This window comes from Lissotriton vulgaris, chromosome 4_1 (genome assembly GCF_964263255.1).
Source record: "Lissotriton vulgaris chromosome 4_1, aLisVul1.2, whole genome shotgun sequence".
NCBI classification, from domain to species: Eukaryota; Metazoa; Chordata; class Amphibia; order Caudata; family Salamandridae; genus Lissotriton; species Lissotriton vulgaris.
This window is the reverse complement of record NC_141691.1, coordinates 525530465-525540822: the sequence shown is the minus strand read 5'-3', so window position 1 is coordinate 525540822 and position 10358 is coordinate 525530465.

Genomic DNA, 10358 nt, shown 5'->3' with positions numbered 1-10358 from the left:
TTACTCCACCATTTACCATTTTCAACTAAAACAGCATGTTTGGAAACTTTTACAGTTCTTGTCAGGGAATAAAACTTTGGCTTATGGCTTTTATCTCTAAAAGGTCTTTTGACCTTCACAAAGTCTCCAACCATAACTTGTTCATCTTTTGTTTTCATTTTATCATCTTACATTGCTTTCATTTTAGATTGATTTCTTTCAACATTTTCACGTATTTGTTCAATATTAGGTAATTTCTCAATGCATTTCGTTTGATCTAAAACCCAAAAGGGACTAAGTTTAGACGATCCAAAACGTTTTTTTAGTAAAACAAAAGGAGTAACACCAGTTGTGGAAGGTGGAGTGTTATGATAGCTCCATAGTCTCTCCTGAACAGCTTTTTTAATAGAATTATCCTGCATGGAGGTTAACTGCATGGTGTCTTTTATCATTTTATTCACCCTCCCAACCATTCCATTTCCTTGAGGGCTGTACAGCGCTACAGTCATGTGTTTGATGTCTAAATTGGATAAGAACGTTTGCATACTGTGAGATTTAAATTGAACACCATTGTCTGAAACTATATACTTAGGAATACCTTCTCTACAAAACAACTCATTCAAAAATTCAATCACAGAAACAGTGGTAGGTTCAGACATTAATTTACACTCCAACCATTTCTAGAAATAGTCGACAACCACTAGAGCAAATCTCATGTGTGTTTTTAAATCATACGTAGGGCCAATGACATCTATCCCTAATTACTCCTAAGGTCCTTCTGGAAAAGTAACTGGATGAAGTGGAGTATTACGACGCTTCAAAGATTTATCAGCTTCAGAACAACATGAGCAACGTTCTACAAAATTCTCCACATCAACATCCATCCCTGGCCACCAATAATATAATCTTAACCTCTTCTTGGTGCCAGTCATGCCAAGATGGCCTTGATGTGCCAAATTTAATCATTTCAATTTAAGTTTACTTGAAGGAATTAATAAACTTCCCTTCATGAGAAAGTCCTTTTCCACCGTAAGTTCATCCTTAGCCTTGTGAAATTGTCGCAAACCTATATCCAAATTTCTTTCATCAGGCCAACCGTTAATGATGAGAGTTTTGACTAAATCATGAACATTATCCTGTTTGGCACTATCTAACCACTCTGAACTGTTAATGGTACCTTCAGAAACAACCAAACCATCAACTAACCCAACAATACATTCAGTGTCATCATTGTAAGAAACAGAATTGTCATCTTCAAATAAGGGACATCTAGACAGAAAGTCTGCTCGTGTGTTTTTTCTACCTGGAATATGCTTAATATTGAAATTGAATTCAAACATTCTTGAAAGTAATCTTATTAGCCTTGGACTCACATAATCAGGATATTTTTTGGATTATAGAGAAACTAATGGCTTGTGATCCGTTGCCAATAAAAAAAAAAAATCTGCCCCCAAGATAAGTTTCAAAATGTTTAGTGGCCCACATTCAAGCCAAAGCTTCTCTTTCAATGGTGCTGTATCGTTGTTCTGTTGAAGACAAGGGCCTAGAAGCAAAACCAACTGTCTGTTCAACACCATCTATCAATTGAGAAAGTACAGCACAGAGTCCAACGCCGCTGGCATCCATCGTAACAACTGATTGAATGTCATCTCTAAAAGAATGCAAGGCAGGTGCATTCACAATACGTTTTTTTAAATTGCTAAAAGCTTTATTTTCTGACTCTTCCCAAATGAATTGTTCACCTTTCCGGAGTAATTTTCTTAAAGGTTCGGTTTGCAAGGCAAAAACTATCAATAAATCTTGAGTAATACTCGCATATCCCAAAAAAGGATCTCAATTGGTCTTTATTCAAGGGACAAGGACTATTAACAATGGCTTTAACAAGGTCTTGCTTAGGTGAAATGCTAGCTTCCGAAATATGATGACCAAGATAATCAATATTATTCACCATAAATTTGCATTTGTCCTTTCTGACCGTAAAGCCATTTGATTCAAGAATGCCAAGAACCTCAGATAATTTTTTAATATGTTCCTCAGAATTTTTAGAATATATCAAGATGTCATCTTGATATGCAAGGATGTTACTACAATCACCAAATGATTTGAACATCAACTTTTGAAAGACAGATGGGCTGATGCGAGGCCGAAAGGCATCCTTAAGAATCTGTAGGCACCAAATGGAGTATTGAAGGAAGTCAAAGAGCGAGAATCTTCAGTGAGTTCAACCTGATGATAGGCGGACTTTAAATCAAGACAAGAAAATATTTTTGCATCTACTAATTGGGCTAACATATCTTGAATTTTGGGTAAGGGAAAACAATCAATTAGTATATTTTTATTTAAGGATCTTAAATCAATACATAATCTAATGTCTTTGCAACCCTTTTTTTTTTGCAACAACAATCGGAGCAACTCATTCGGAAGAGTTGATAGGTTCAATAATTTTATCCAAACAAAGTTTCTCCAGATGTTGTTTAAGTTGATCCCCAATACAAAGTGGTACGTTCCTCACTTTGTGGAGGACAGGAATTGCGTTTAAAAAAAAATATTTCTGTGTTCAAAATTATGCACACGTCCTTATTTATCATCAAATAATGCATCATGCTTAACAAGAAGTTCCTGCAAGGAAGGATTGGAAGCTGGAATGTCAACTAATTAAATGGGACATGATGTGCCTGGTCTTAAAACCATTCCAAACTTCCCTTGATCTTTCCAACCTAAAATAGTGTACCCTTTCTTTGCTACATTTATTTTAGTGGAAATATTCCTGTCTTTGAATTTAACGTTGTCCTGAAATAATCCTAACATGTCAATGTGGTGACTTCCAAAGGAGATAGTATGAATATCTGGAGGAAACAATTGAACAGTATTCCAATGTTTATCAAATAAGGTATCAGTTACATAAGTAACTGGGGACCCAGAATGAACAGTTACTTGAATATCCACATCACCAATAGTAACGTCACACAAAGGACTCCCGTCATCTAAATCCGAATCAATGGCAAGTACAATTTTCTTCGAACTTTTAACTGTGCAAATGATGTTTTCAGGAGAACCCTCCACATTTTCAATTACATTAACTTTGACAGGAATTTTATTACACATTCTAGTAAAATGCCCATGCTTTTTGCAATTTAAACAAAGTTTACCAAGAGCAGGACAATTCTTTGCATTGGCTAAATGTGATGGAGAACCACATCTATAACACACGCTTTGTTTTTTAGAATCTTTAAAATTTTCTTTGTTTTTGTTAAAATTGATTTTAGTATTGGTACTTAAAGCATTAAGTGTTTCACTAACAGTATCATTTTTGTTCTTGTTGAATTCTTTTTGTGAGATTGCTGATCTTTCAATACCTCTGGCTAATTCAAGTGTTTCTTTTAAGGAGGGATCTCTACAACAAAGAAGTCTTTCTAGAACATTCTTGTTATAACAGTTTACAATCAATTGATCCCTAAGATAAGAGTCAATGTTACCATCGAATTCACATGTAGCAATTAATACTCTTAACTCAGTTAATAAAGTATCAATGGATTCAAATTCAAATTGACGTCTAGTGTAAAATTTGTGTCTTTCAACAACAACACTAGTCTCATCAATAAAATAATTAGCAAGCCTAGATACAGCTTCTTTGCAAACATTCCCAATCAATTTCATTAGTTTGAATAGCTGTAGTTAAAATATCGAAATACTGCGGTTCTTCAGCACCTAAACTATTGTAGAGAAGCGGTAACTTTCTAACAGGCTCAAACTTTGTACCATCCAATGCTATTAAATAGTTATCAAAACCTTTAAACCATTGTTTCCACTTCGTTTTTGGAATGCCTGGTTCTGCTAAAAAATGTGGAGGAGTAGCTATATTTTGTCATGCTGCAACAAGTAGAGACTAAGAAAATGTATAAATTTAGACAATGCAAATTATACAGAAAGTAACAACAAAATACGACTTTAGATCCTGTAAACAAATAAACAAGTGATGTCAAAAAATAATTCTATTCTTTTTTAAATTCTTTTTATTGCAACACACGTAAAGGGAGGTCAGCACATTCAGAAATACATTTTCACATAGGCATCATTGGAAAACACAGTAGATACAGCAGTTGTCCGGTATTAGATATTCCAAGGCAGTATAGTTATGGCAGCAGTTTACAGTGCAATTTGGCCATCAATGGGTGTGATACGAGGGAGCTCACATAGGGTACCTCTATACTCATTCCAGTTGGACCACACCGCCACCCATTACCGGGGGCAGCCCGAGCCACGTATACTGTCTTTTCTTGGAGCATACACCAATCCATACCCTTTTTCCAGGAATCGACAGTTGGATGCATCACTGCCCCCCACAGCCTAGCTATTTTACGTTTCGCGATTGCCAATCCTAGGGTCACCCAGAGTCTCCCCCTCAATTGCAAGTCTGTGGGCTCCCAGATGTTCCAAAGGCATCTCTTCACTTCCAATCGCAACTCTACCCCCATACCTCTTGCATACAGTCGTGCACCCTTTTCCAATAGGTCAGCAACACAGGGCATTCCCACAATATATGGAAGAAGGTTCCCACCTCCCCACACCCTCTTCTGCAGAGACCATCCTCACTTCGGCCCATCAGCATCAACCTAGATCCAGATATATAAACCCTATGGAGTATTTTCAACTGGATCAGTCTAAGCCTGACTGATATTGCTACCTCGTTGGGGGATGCTAGCGCACCTCTCCACTCCTCTTCATCTATCTCAAGTCTCTCTGCCTCCCAGGCAAATGGCGCGTTCAGGGAGGTGGCCATCCAGCAGTCTGTCCTCCAGGGGGGAGGACTCAGGGGGCTGAGTCCCCGCCAGAATATTAGTGCGAAGGGAGTGCCGAACCTGCAGGTATCTAAAATTTTCGGTTGATGCCAGGTCATAAGTACTTTGGAGTGAGTCAAAGTGCACAACACCGTCAGGACCCCACAAGTCTTTGATGTGTGAAATCTCAATTAGGTCCCAATTGCGGAAACCTTTAGTGCGACCTAGATTGCCCAGCCTCTCTCAGACCCACAGCGGAGTAGCCATCGTGAGGGTGTCAGCCCAGCCCAATTTATGCTGGACAATGTGCCATAGCTGAACAGAATGCTGCATGGGCGCGGTGAGAGAATATCTGCCCGGTCTGGAATAAAGTGCAGCCTCAAAGTTCCCGCCCGGGAGGAGCCATCGGTCCATTTCGTATCTGGGATCGTTCCCATCACAATAGGTGCCCTGGTTTATGGCAGAGAGATGTGCGGCCCAGTAGTATTTCCGTATGTCTGGGAACGCAATACCCCCATCAAACCATCCCAGTGTGAGTTTCTGTAAGGCTATGCGGGGCGTCCCGGTCAACAGCAGATCTCTCTGTGCGGCTTGGATGGCTGCAAAGTATGACTGCGGAACTAGGTTCGGGTGGTTTTGGAGAGCGTAGAGGAAACGTGGCAGTGCCATCATTTTGGAGAGCTCTGCCCGGCCCAGCAGAGACAGAGGGAGCTTCTTCCAGGTGGTAGAGTCTCTTTTAAGCCGCTGTAAGGGCGGCAGTACGTTTTTTTCGTATCTAACGGCCTTCTCTTTTGAAACAAAGATTCCCAAATACGTAAAACCTTCAGTGGATACCCTAATCGGACAGTCATGCAGGAGAATCGGGGGGGGGGCGCTCCATGGAGGACATATAAGAGGGACTTTCCCCAGTTGATACTGTACCCCGAATTCCTCCCGAAACTGGTGAAAATATCTAAGGCCACTATAAGGGACTTGCGAGGTTTCGTCAGGTACAGCAGGATGTCGTCCACCTACAGCGAAATTTTGTCCTCCCAGCCATCAGCCCATCCAAGCCCCCTCAGCGAGGAATCCTGCCTGATCCAGGCCGCAAGTGGTTCCAGCGAGAAGGCAAATAGCAAAGACGAGAGGGGGACACCCCTGACACGTTCCCCTGCCTAGGGTAAATGGCTCAGAGGTTTTAACTGTGACCTGGGCCAAAGGCTCAGAGTAAAGGAGATGCACCCAGCCGATAAAATTAGGGTCGAAGCCAAATTTCTGTAGAACTGCCATCATGCATGGCCATTCAAGCATGTTGAACACCATTGCGGCGTCCAACGACACCATCATAGCGTCCTCCTGTAATGTATGACAACGGCCCAGCACACCGTGGAGACGGCGCAGATTGAGCGCCATATTACGGTGGGGCATAAAGCCCGACTGGTCCGGATGGACCAATGTGGTTAAGACTGGTTTAAGCCTATTGGCAAGGACCTTAGCCAGGATCTTTGGTTCAGCATTTAGCAGTGATATTGGCCTGTAGGAGGCACATAAATCTCTCGGCTTTCCTTCCTTAGAGATGGCCACAATTGTAGAATTCCGTTGATCTCTTGGCAGTATTCCCTTATCCTTACTCTCCTCAAACATGCGTTTGAGGTGTGGGCTGATGCTGTCAGGTTTGAGCTTGTACAGCTCAATCTGGAGACCCTTGGGACCGAGGGCTTTCCCCGGTCAGAGGTCGCGGATGGCCCCACAAAGCTCCTCGACAGTAAGAGGCGTCTCCAAAGTATCCCGCTCAGTGTCCGAGAGGGTAGGTAGCCCAATATCTGTCAACAGGACTATATAGAGTCCTCCTCCGGCCGGTCAGACCCTCTACTGTAGACTTTCTGATAATGCATGGCAAACTCCTTAACGATCTCATGGGGCTCCATGATAACGGCCACCGATTCAGTTCTAAGCTCAGCGACCACTCTCTGTGCCTGCTCCTTAATGTCTAACTAGGCTATGAGCTTGCCTGCTTTTTCACCTTGATCGTAGATCCTGCCTTCCCTATCTCTCGCCAGAGTCTTCGCGGCGTCAGTGGCAAGGGCCTTGTACTCCGCCGCTTTGAGCTCCATCTAATGCACGAGTCCTGGATCGCCTCCAGCTTGTACCTCATTTTCCAAGACTAGAATATCAGTTTCAACAGCTAGTATTTGCACCTCCCCCTCTTACCGACGGCCAGCGATCTTAGAGAGGGCTTCCACCCCGAGTACGGTCTTAAAGGCCTCCCACAGTACTACTGAGGATTCCACTGTGCCTTCTTGTCTCAAAGTACTGGTCAATCGAGAGAGTGAGTAGCTTTTTCGTTTCTTCGCTGCGGAGGTACCAAGCATTGATCTGCGCCACGCATCCCTCCCTCTGATCACCGACTGTAAGGAGGAGTGGTCAGAGATGCCCCTTGATAGATGTGTGACGTCCTGAATTGTAGTGCCCTGGTGCATTGGCGCTAGGATGTAGTCTATCCGCGAGCAGGAGCGGTGTGGGCCTGAAAAGAAAGTAAATTGCTTGTGTGTGGGAGACGCCAAAGGTCCAGGAGGCCGAACGCCTCCAGGAAATCAGATAACCACATGTGCCCCTGCGCTACGTTCCAAGGCGGGTGTCAGTCTGAATCCCCCGACACTACAGCATTAAAGCCCCCCCCTATTATTAGTTGCCCCTCTGGAAGGGAAAGGAGATGCCTGCCAAGGTCCTGGAATGATTGGGTTTGAAGGCCCGGCGGAATGTACGTCGTGACAAGGTTGAGCCTGCGCCCCTCCCACCTCCCCGAGACCGCCGCAAAGCGCCCCGGAGGGTCGGATTCAGTGTGGCCAATGACTAGGGGAAAGTTTCGGCGGATAAGGATCCCCACTCCCCGGGAGCCCGAAGTAAAACCAGCATGGATCACCAAAGAGTACCCCCATCTATTCAACGCATGGCATGTATTTCCTATTCAACGCATGGCATGTATTTCCTAACAAGTGGGTCACCTGCAGGAGTACCACGTCAGGGAGGTGTCGCTTGACATATTGCAGTACAATAGTCCTTTTGAGCTTGTCCCCCAACCCATTAACGTTCCAACTCAGCATTTTAAGATTCTTCTCCCACTTCATAGCCATCCAAACATTTCAATGTGGTATCAGCCCTGCGAATTCCAGTACATTTTCTATGCATATATCTAAATTTCTGGTGCGACCATTCCCAACAACTCACCCTACCCCCAACCGCCCCCCTTACCAACACGCAACCCCAAAACTGGTTGACCCCCCTCCTCGCCCTCCCTACTTCCCTGCTTCGTAGGTTCCAAACTACCCACATCCCCAATTAGCAGAGCGCCTTTTGCCAAGTCCCAACCCGGGAGTGAGGAAACCTCCCCCTCCCCAAAAAACTCCTGTAGGGGAAGTGTGCACCGGCCCCAGCTCCAGCTGCCACCCGCATATGCCCCCTTGCACCACATTCCAACACTCAAATATACACTTCTAAATAGGCGGGTCGCCAACACTACCATTCGTGTCCAGTGTCCTGCCTCACAGTATAGCAGCTCCCATAGTGATCCGCCACAACACAATAGGTAGAGGCCCTTCAGTCTGAAAATTACAACTTTATACATTACAGTTCGTCGGGGTTCTTAACACGTTCCTGCATCCACTAGTCGCCATTATTGTCACGGAGAGACCCCCACTTAGGGCTGGCCGACCTAGACCTCCAGAATGCATGCTCTGGGCATCCGCTTCTGAGCCGCTCGCCGTAGATCTTGGCGAGGCGACCTGAGTGTCTCTCCAGCCTCCAGCCTCTGCTCGGCCCTGAGCCCTCTGTGAATCCCTGTCCAGCCAGTCATGCACTTCTGACGGCGCAATGAAAAACAGAGACTTGGCCCCCATGATAACTTTCAGCTTGGCCGGGAAGAACATCATGTACTTGTAGCCCCTTTCACGGAGTGCCGCCTTCACACCTATAAAGGAGCGTCTCTCCCGTTGGACTTGTAGCATGAAATCCAGGAAGAATCGGATCGTGGCATTCTCGTGTTGCAAGTCGGCCAACTGCCTTGCCGCCTGGAGGATCGCGTCCCTATCCCTGTAGTTCAGGAGTTTGGCGATAATGGTCCTGGGCGGCGCACCCGGCTTGGGTTTTGGGGCAGGCGCCCGGTGGCAACGCTCTATAGTAAAGATGTTGGACAGGCGCTTAGGCTTGAGATGGGCAAGAAAGTGTGTGGCTCACTGGTTAGAGGCGGCAGACCCGAGAGCAGAGGACGGCCCGGGACCAGGGTTCGATTCCCGACGCGGCAGGTTTCTGGACCAGGGTCAGCGGACTCGATAATTCTCTCGCCTCGGTGCCCACTCTGATCAGCGATCACACTCGGCAACTCTGGGCACTAGCTTGCCTCATCTTCACTAACGGCCCCACCAGACCACCGGGGATGCCTGGTCTCACCCTGGAGATACCCATTAAGGGACCATCTCTCAGGGAAGCCAGGAAGGGTTTCGCAGCAATCGAAGCGCGGAGGTACCCCTTCGGGAGTGATTCCTGCGCTATATAAGCACACAATTAATTAATTAATTAATTAATTAAAAGGTCCTCCAGGAAAAGTTCCACGCTGGGCCCCTCCATTCCTTCCGGCACTCCTACCACGCGTTTGTTGCTTCTTCGGGCCCTCCCTTCCTGATCCTCCAACTTTAGGGCCATTTGTCGATGCTGATGCACCAGTTCATTGACACGTTTTTCTAGCGTCTTCGAGGAGGCCTGGAGCGGTCGTATTTCTGACTCGTTTGCTTTGGCCTTTTCCATGGTTTTGCCGAGGTCAGCCCGGAGAAGATTTACTTCAATCGAGATTTTGTCCATTTTTGTCTCTAAGTTGGTGCCCAGGGACTGTATTGCCGTCATGGTGGATGCCAAGGTCGGTTCCTTTGGGCCGTGGTCGTGGTCCCTGCCGGGATCTGTCCCAAGGGGACCGCGTATTTATCCAGGTTTAGTTTGGGCTGCCACTGTGTTTTTCGGCTTCATGTCGGTGGTTCGTCCGCACCTCTAGTGCGCGTCCTGGGCGCAAGTGGGAAGTAGCGAGGCGGCCGGACCCTACCTCCAGGACGGCCACCCCCTTCAGCTGGCAGGGGGAGCCCGCTGGCTCCCGCCTTGTAGCTCCAACGCCGGGCACAGGGGCCAATTCCCCACCTCCACCGCGTCCGGAGCCCTCCCACGTCCTCTGGCAGTCTCCTTTTGTGGCCGGTGTTAGGTATCTCAGTCTCTCACACGTCGCCCTCCTTAGCCTCACGCTCGCTACTTGTGTGGTGCCTGCGGGGCAGAGCTGTGTCCCTTCAGGGCCAGGGTGTAGACCGGCCACAGTATTCCAGTTGGCCCAGGTGTTCCGTGCCTCAAAGTCTGCTGTGCTGTGCGCACGTAACGCTGTTGGACACCTCCAGGACCACCAATATGGGCATCCAGCCCCTCCTCACCTCAGCGCCACAAATTCAGGGCCTGGGTACAGTCCCCGCAAAAACAAAAAGGTAGTAAAGGGGGTCCACTCACCCCAGGGCCCTCATTGCTACTCTCGTCCCTGAGGCGCCGTCATTAGTCAGGTCTCTGGGTGTTCTTCCATCCCTGGAAAAGGCCTCC